The 9,847-nt window shown below is 37.2% G+C and overlaps 1 non-coding gene across 1 annotated transcript; it reads left to right on the plus strand.

Moving 5' to 3' along the window:
* Positions 1-4,146: 4,146 nt before the first annotated feature.
* Positions 4,147-4,253, plus strand: LOC145633392 (small nucleolar RNA R71). The gene has a single exon (XR_014112720.1). It is a non-coding gene; the product is annotated as a small nucleolar RNA R71 (small nucleolar RNA).
* Positions 4,254-9,847: the final 5,594 nt, after the last annotated feature.

Below are 9,847 nucleotides of genomic sequence, written 5' to 3' on the forward strand. Positions count from 1 at the left end.
CTTGCCCACTCTCTATCCGATCCAATTGGCTTCTAAAAGCCGAAAAGTCATATGGGGCGTTAGGGTCGATGTTGTAGTTGGTTGAGGAAGTGGGAATGTTATGTGTGTAGTGTTGGGGTGATGGTTGGTGGAAATGTCGTGGTGGTGAGGGAGGTGCTTGGTGGTGTACTTGGGCCTCCCCTTGGTCTCCTAATTCGAAGGTATAAGAGGGAAGACCCTTCTCAAATTTAGTCAAGGCCGGGTTAGGCAAGGTGAAAGCGTTGTCTTTCTTACCCGACTCCCTATGAATCACCCACCAAGTCTCACCCCCTATCACATTTATCCAATTAAGGCCTCCTAAGTAGGGTGCGTCCATTAAGGTTGGTCCGGCTACCTTACCATCATCGCTAGGGGTCCAACTAAGGAATTTGACCGCAATGTGGGTTACTAACCCACCAAAGTAAATTGGGACCCTAGACCTACCCGATTCGGCCGCATTGGCAACCCTCTGAAAGTGTTGGGCCATCCTATGAACTATGTTAAGCTTGTCACTCTTAGGAATCATGTATGATCCTAATAGTTCTAGTTCATCTCTCCTCACATTAGCCGGTTCATGCCTCCCAAAGATGGTAAGGCCAACAAACCGTTGCCAAAGTTTTGGCACGGGATGTTGAATCCAAGTGCCCTTGGCATGTTGGAGGTTTAAGTTAGGATTCCCTGTTAGAGCACGGTAGACAAAAGTAATGTTGTCTTGGGGTGGTTCAATTGGTCTCTCGGCTTTCAATTCAAACAATTTTCCAAAATCTTTCAAGGACAATCTAATATCATTATTAAACAATCGAAATTAAACATGAGAGATTAGAGCATTTGATTTTATGACATTAAAACTAGAAATGAATTCTAAAGTCAAATATTTATATGTATCATAATTTAATTGGAACAAACCACTCATACCAATTCCTTTGAATAGTTTTTCAACATGTTTATCAATTCCTAGTCTAGAAAGCGTAGGATGGTGAATAAAACGGGTAGGAATTACCTGCCGTGTGATGAGGTTGAGCATCCTTTGCTTTTGCTCTTGGGTGGTGATGACCACCCTCTCCCACCCCGGAATTTGCAGCTCCGGGTCAATGCTAGGTGCTTGTTGCTTCGATCCTTCACCCCTAACAGTTCTAGACCTCTTGAAAGCCATTTTAATGTGAAAATAGTAGGAATTGAAGCTTTCTCTCTCTTAGGGTTTGAGAAGAAATTGAGAGAAAGTGTTGAAAATTTAGTGTAGATTGTAGAGGAAGATGAGAGGAGTTGGAAAATGTAAGAATTTTTAAGTTTGGATGGAAGAATTGGGGGAGATCTTGGAATGAAGTGTGAGTTGAAGGTTTGGAAATTGAGGTTTTAGAGAGAGAAAGTGAAATGAAGAAGATGAAATAAGGGGAAAGTGAGGAAAAAAAGAAGAGAAAAGAAAATAAAGGGGGGACGGGCTGTAGGCGCGCCCGATCGGGCGAGCCACGCCCGATCGGGCGAATGGGGAAATTTCAAGAATGCAAGTTGCGCGCCCGATCGGGCGAGCTCCGCCCGATCGGGCACGAACGCGAACATATTTTTCGCCCTTTGCTCTCCCGATCGGGCGAGCTTCGCCCGATATTTCTTTTCTTTTCACTCGATTTGCGCCCGATCGGGCGAAAAGAGGACTCGTTATCAGCTCTGCTTGCGCGCCCGATCGGGCAGAATCGCCCGATCGGGCGAATTTTTCTCCGATTTTTGCCTCACTTGCGCGCCCGATCGGGCCCGTACCAAGACCTGGAGTTTCTCCGATTTCTTTTCTTCTTCAAATTTTTCTAAGTCTTTTTACCTATCAAATTCATACCTATACAACAACACTTAAAAATGGTAAAATATCACTCTCCTCACCTCTCTAAAATAAAAATAAAATAAGAGAAAAGGAAAACTAATCTAGAAAGCATGAAATACGGGTTGCCTCCCGCAAAGCGCTGGTTTATATAGGTCCCGCACGACCTTCTTACCAAGTATAATTCCTAGGACCCTTTACCTAACGCTTGATCGGGTGGTTTCTCACCCGGTCTAGCGATGTTTAGGCTGCGATGCAGCTTCCTGACATAACCTGTGGGGCGCCAAGTCGCCTTATCTGGCGGATCCTCCTTGACTTGGACTGGGGGATCTTCAATGCTACGCACTAAAAACCCTTCTTTGATTGAATGTTGCTTCAAATTGTTATTGCGTTCAACTCTTGCAACTCGATCTGGCGGAACACTTACCGTAGGCTCGAGTCGCACAACTTGCTCGATCGGTTCCACTTGTTCATCCTCGAAGCCAAGACCAACATTGTAGAGTGCTCTTTCTATTGCATCGACTTCCTTCTGCCATTTGTCTATCTCATCTGAAAAGGATGCAACACAAGATACCGCCTCCAAGGGATCTTTTTCAAGAGCTTGGGGCTTGTTAGAATAATGTACAACCACATTAACACTGAAACATTTCTCCTCAGTCATGGAGCTTTTGGGGGCATTATTCAGATTAAAAACAACTTTATCGTCCCCTACTGATAGTGTTAACTTACCACTTCTTACATCTATGACTGCTCCTGCAGTGTTAAGGAATGGTCTACCCAAGATAATTGGGGTTTGCGTATCCTCAGCCATATCAAGAACAACAAAATCCACAGGTATATAAAATTTACCTACTCTGACGGGGACATCCTCTAAAACACCTAAGGGGTATTTAAAAGAACGGTCGGCCATTTGTAGAGTTATATTGGTAGCTTTTAATTTACCCATATTCAACTTAGAACACACAGATAATGGCATGACGCTAACACTAGCACCCAAATCACATAATGCATTATCAATCAAGAGATTGCCAATATGACAAGGGATATAAAAACTACCCGGATCTTTTAATTTAGGTGGAGACTTATTTTGAAGTACGGCACTACATTCTGCAGTGAAAGCTACTGTCTCTACCTCACTAATAGACCTTTTTCTCGTCAAAATTTCTTTCATAAATTTTGCATATGAGGGGATTTGTGTGATCAATTCAGTAAAGGGGACTGTTACCTTCAAATCTTTAACCACCTCCAGGAACTTACCAAACTGCTTGTCCAAGTTTGTCTTCAATTGACGATTGGGGAAAGGAAGTTTGATGATTGGCTTTTGAGCATTCTTATCTTTGTCTGGAGTAGCCACCTTCTCTGGAGTTTTACCCTGCAATGTAGAATTAGATATGTTAGTATTATCTTTTAGCCCTGCAGGGCTATCAACTACATTGTTTGGTTTAATTGAATCAAGATTAGCATTATTTAATAAAATAGGTTCATCAACTCTAGGCATAGAGGGCCCTTCATAGTTTGAACCACTCCTTAGAGTAATTGCAAATGCTTGATCCGTAGGCCTAGTCGGCTGTGCCGGCAGGGCTCCCTGTTGGCGTGCTTGTAGAGTAGCGGAGAGTTGCGCAATTTGATTATCTACAATTTTATTATGCGCTAGAATTTGATCAATTGTCGCATCCCTGCTCTCCATGTGCTTTTGCATATTGACCAACATTGCTCTAATTTCCCCCAAAGAAGGGTCGGAAGATGAGGGGGGTTGTTGTGGTTGATTCTTCTGGCTAGCATTGGGGTGATAATATTTCTGCTGCTGTTGCTGTGGCACCTGTGGTTCTTGTGGAGGTGGATTTTGAACGTTAGTGCTCCGGTAGGAAAGGTATGGGTGATTCCGATACCCAGGATTGTAAGTGTTGGAGTATGGGTTATTCTGCCTATAAACTTGGAAGGCATTAACTTGCTCCACGGAACTCCTGCAATCCTGCTCCCAATGACCTACAATACCACAATTTTCACAGAAAGCCTCATTAGAATTATTATTAATCGCAGAAACGTTGGCTACATTGGCAGTGCTCAGATTAACTAATTTTTGGCAAATAGAGGTCAGTTGAGCTTGCAAAAAGGATACAGAGTCGACACTATGTTTCCCCTTGTTAGCAAATTCTCTGGGATTCCCATATTGGGAATTGTGTATCGCCATATCTTCAATAACCTGACCTGCATCATCAACATTAAGATTCATAAATCTCCCACTAGCTGCAGAGTCTAAAATTATTCTAGAAGAATTTCCAATGCCGTTATAAAAGGCTTGGATTAACTGCCATTGGGCTAAATTATGGTGAGGGCATTCTCTTTGTAAGTCCTTGAACCTCTCCCAAGCCTCATATAAAGACTCATCGGCTTCTTGGGCAAAGTTCTGAATCGCACTCCGTAGTACTGTTGTTCTCTCTGCAGGATAATACTTGTTATAGAAATTCAAAACAAGAGTTTCCCAGTCAGTTATACCAAGTGTAGTTCTATTTAAGCCATTAAACCACAATTTAGCTTTTCCAGTTAAAGAGAAGGGAAAGAGAATCTCCCTGATTTGGTCTTGAGTGACCCCGGCTTGTCTGATGGGGTTGCAATATTGACAATAGTCGGCAATGTGAAGATTCGGGTCTTCACCCTTTGCTCCACTGAATTGCTTCCTCTCTATCATCGTTATAAATTGGGGTTTAATTTCAAATTGAACCCCATCAAGAGCCGGAGTAGGGGTGAGATGTGGAAAATCCGTAAGCTTTGGTTGTGAATAATCACTAAGCTTCTTTGGAGCCGCCATCTCTGATTCTGTGTCTGATGATGTCTCTAAATCGCTAGAATCAGTTGGAGGATCGCGGTGATTATTGTTAGTATCACCAGAATCCGCCAGGATTTGCTTGTAGAAGTTTTTCTGTCTATGGAAGGAACGTTCGATCTCAGGATCGAAAGGGATGTAACCTGATCTGGAACACCTGGGCATAAACAAAAACTAGAATCAAATATGAGATTTGTCTTAGAGAACTAACGCTCTCTGAGACAAAAGAGAAATAATCTAGACTACAAAAACAATTAGAAATAAAAATATAACCATTTCCCCGGCAACGGCGCCAAATTTTGACAGGGTAAAGTCGTATCCCCTAATCAAAAATAATTACCTAAATCACTAACTAAGATAGATAGGGAAGTAGAGTCGATCTCCACAGGGAAACAAGTCTTTTTACTCCTAATTAATTATTATAATCTAAATTATTTAAGTAACCAATATTTATAATTAAGTATGAAACTAAACTACAAAGAATAAGAGTAGGGAGAAAACGATATATAAAGGGATCTAGGGCATAGGTTCACCAATAAATAATACTCCATGGTAAAACATAGTAATCAATCATTGACATTGCATAAATAACATGATTAACAGGCTCTCGCAATTTATTAATCAACATAGATCTAACAGGCTCTCGCAATTTACTAGATCTAAGTTCTTATTGAAAATAGCCTTTAATATCAAATTAACATCTGCTCGATTCATCAATTTAATATTGCTATACTTTTACAAGCCGAAATTGTAAAACATTAAAACAATCCAATAAGAAATTATCATGCAATACCAACAATCAATAATAGTCAATCATCAATGCATCAATTAACCAGATTGTAAAGGGCTCTCGCTACTTATTACAATCACACAATTAATTTATCGATATTAAATCTCATCTCTCGAATCTTGACTTAACCATTTATAAATTAACTTGCCTATTGAAACTAGACCTAAACATTAATTCTCATCTCTTGATTCTTGAATCAATATTGTCAAACTCATGCATAAAAGATAGGCCTAATCTAGTCACAGAGCATTAATCCAATCAATAGGAAATTAATCTAGCATTGATAATCAACAACAATAATTTACCCCTTCATATTATTTATTAGATCCCCATAAACCCTAGAAATTAAACTACTCACACATACTAAAAACTAAATTAATCAAAGTAATAAAATAAATCATGATGAAAGGAATAGAAATAAATAAGATTAAAGGAAGAGGAATCGTTACCCAAAATAATCTGGAATTAATCAAAGAAATAAGAACAAAGGTTTAGAGAGAGTTTAAGAGAGAGAAAACTAAGTGGAGAGAGTAAGTCTAAGAAAAGAGGGATTCGTCCATTAATTCTCCTCCAAACGTACTTAAAACAAAACTAAAACAACTCCTAATTAGAAACTAATTGCTCGACAAAAGAGCCCTTCAAGAAACATGGGCCCGATCGGGCTAGAGGCCGCCCGATCGGGCGCGCCTTTTTTTCTCGCACTGCTCTTCTCACTGCATCGCCCGATCGTGCTAAGCCTCGCACGATCGGGCGCGCCTTGGCTTGCTGCGCATCTTGCCCTTGCGTGCATCCGCCCGATCGGGTGTATGCTTGCCCGATCGGGCCCGGTCTTCTCCTTCGAGGCTTGGACTTCGATTGGGCTAGATTTCTCGGCCCAATCCATATTTTCTCTCGGGTCTCGAATACATGGTCCAAATGCCTCGTGATCCAAATCACCGAGCCCTTAGTCACCGGCTCGATGGCTCTAGCCGGCCTTGGGCTCCAAAAGTGGTCGTGTTTCTCCAATGCTCGTGATCGCTCCAAAATATCTCGGGAAAATACTCCAAAAGCATAAATCCCTACAAAAGTCAACCAAATCTACGAAAACACTGGAAAACACCGATTAGTAATAAAAGTGGCTCTAAAGAGCTAAAAACACTACTAATTACGACCAAGGGACGGGGGTAAAATACTGTATAAAATAGACATATCAGCTAGTGTTTAGGCTAAAGCATAGAAGAGAGAAAAATAAATCAGAGGATTACTTGGTGCCTCGTACATCAGAAATGAGGGGGTATTTATAGGGAAAATGTGCCGAGGGAGCACACGGAACCCTAAAATGATAAAAACCCTAAAAAAGTATCCCGTGACACGGCAAACTGTACCGTGACACGGGAAGTCCCACCGTCAGACGGCAAACTTTCCCGTGACACGGTACATTTTTAGTGTGACGCGGGAAATTTTCAGAAAACAGGAAAGAAAACGCGTTAAGGGTTTACGCGGAAAGGACACGGAATGTCCCGTGTCACGGCGGACTTCCCGTGTCACGGGAAATCCCACCGTTAGACGGGAAGGATTCCCGTGACACGGTGGCTGTCTGCCGTGGCGCGGGAATTTCCAGCCCACTTTTCCGTCTAAATACATTTTTAACCCTAATTTCATTCGGCATTTTAAGTGCCGATTGATAATTTCGGGCCTTTTCTGACTTATTATTATTTGGGCTAAAAAAAGAAAATAAAAATAAACAAAAGGTTTGGGCCAAAAATAAAATAAAAAAGGGTTTGGGCTAAAAATTAAATAATAAGTTTGGGTTGAAATAAAAACTATGCTTTTACCAAACATCAAGACCAATCCATGGACCGTTCAAAAATATGAATTTAATTAAATACGATTTTTTTTAAGCACTCTCGGGATTAAATACTGAACCCGACCAATAGTAGCGGTGAAAGGTTGTTCATCATCGGGTTTGGTTTTGGGGAGACGTTTTTAGGTGTCTACAATTAGCATTACTAGTATTGTCGCATTCTTTAATACTACCTCTGTTTCATTTTTTGCGACGATTGACATAAAGTAGAGAGGAAAAAAATCTAATCGTTGCAAATTATATGAAACGGAGGTAGTATTAATTTAAAACATAAGATTTCACGTGAGAAATTTATTTTTAAACGGAGGATATACAAATTGATTATATGAAACGGAGGTAGTATTAATTTAATAAAAAAATGAAGTTACGCTACTTCATATAAATATTAGATAATAATTGATTATTAATATGAATTACAATTATTAATATTGTAATATACAAATGCTATCACTCAATAAATTGTTTTAGCAAAAAGTAAGATTATGCAAAAAGTATCATTTACAAAATACAGTGGTGAAGGGTTAAAATATATTAAATTTGGATTAAACATAATAGTTATCGGTTACTAATAAATATTCCATTTTTTCAAAAACAATTGAATGCTTACCAATCAAAAATTTTAAAACATATTAATAATACTAAAAGTTTTGAAAACTTTATTTACATCTAGTAAGGAAATTAATAACTAGCATTGCTAGTTATGTTTTCGTTGGTTAATATTAATATTAGGTTAATCATTATTGTTATAAGACACACATATACACTTAATAGAAACTCTCCATAACTCGATATTGATCATTTGTGTTTTTTTTTTAAAGGTGAAATTATAATTGTTAATACGGAGATATTTGACAACTAAATATCAATAACATATTATAAATTAGAATAAATGTTGTTACCAATTAAATTAGAATTTTACACTAAATATCAATAACATGTTATAAATTAGAATAAAGTAAGTAAACATGGAAATACTATTTAAATAAATCTTGTTACTGTAATCTTGTTAATGAATACTATTAAAAGAAATAGTGTTCAAAAAAATAGATTAGAAATTTACAATCGTTACAACTCTTTCAATTTTTATTTAAAAGATACGTAATTTTATTTCCTGTTTTATAATTACAATTTTTTTTCCTTCGTTTTACTTTAATTTGTTTTCAAGAGTTTGGTGCTATAAATCTGGATAATAATTTCTTATAAATATGTCCTCAGTCATCGTGATAATTCAAGGATTTTAATGACTTATCCTTGTGATTAATCTAATATCCAACATTTGTTACCGGCCAATAATGTAACTTGCAGAAATTTTGAAGTTTGATGTTTAAATTCTGGGAAAATTGTTCGTCAAACAAATCTGGGTAAATGGACTAACATTGGAAATAATGATGTTTACACTCAGATGATATAGCACGATATTTCAATCTTGGTGAATTTTGTATAACATAATTTGTCTAAAAAAATAAAAAATTGAAACAATGAATCTTCTCTACAAAAACAATTTTTTTTAAAAAAAAAGTAAAAAAAAAACCAATTCTTTCCGGATCATAATATTCATATTAACCATTTAGAAGTCCCAAAAGAAGGTAATGTAGAGTAAGTGATGTCCAGTAATGGCGGTTGAGAACAAGGATTAAAGTTTTTTACATAAGTAATCGAATAAAAAAAAAGGTGAAAAAAACCAATTTTTTCCACATCTGTAACAACTTACATTCATACAAATCAAACAATGAATTACTAGATCTGTAGAATCAAAATAAATAACAAATAATTAATAATTTAATGTACAACAAAACATTGTATATTAAATGAAAAAAAAAAAAAAAAAAAAAAAAAAAAACCAAATATTTTCAAGCAAAGGATGAATTTTTTTCAAAATATCAAGAACATGAAGAACATAACAAGAGAGATAATATCGAAATTCGGAATGCAAAATCTTAAAGCCTAAGATAAATATTCGATGCATTAGTCATGAAATATATAATATACATTGTATTAAAAAAATAATTACACAAAAAATCCGGACCAAAAAAAATAAAAAAATTTGAAGGCATGAACATGGAGAATAAGAAGAAAAAGAAGAGAGAGAAGAGATTGAAACAAAACCAAAAACAATCGGGCAAAAAAAATGAGAGGAGAGAGAAATAGGTGATTGAGAATGTGAGGGTCATTCAATTTGCATTGAAAAACACAATCTGATTTGCAATAATTTGAATTTTTTGGTTTGAAATTTGAATGAACTATTAAAATAGATTATTTTAGGGGCCCAAACCTTTTACCAATCAAAATTTGCCACATCATCAGTTTATATATGGCCCACATAAACTCAGTTTATATGTAGTCTTTAAACTCTATAAAAGGTGGTGTGAAAAAATGAAATAGCTCAAAAGAGTCTTAAAAAGTATTGCATCGCATGGCATCCCATCAATGACACTTTCTTGAGATCTCTTGTGTCAGGGGTCAACCACAGCATTCCTATGTAGAAAAATGGGGCTTTGTACACTGAAATTTGTCATCAGATTTTATTTTTTATTTATTTTTTTTTTTAAAAGAAATGCAGTTATT

The sequence above is a fragment of the Chenopodium album genome, chromosome 5 (assembly GCF_948465745.1).
Source record: "Chenopodium album chromosome 5, dcCheAlbu1.1, whole genome shotgun sequence".
NCBI lineage: Eukaryota > Viridiplantae > Streptophyta > Magnoliopsida > Caryophyllales > Amaranthaceae > Chenopodium > Chenopodium album.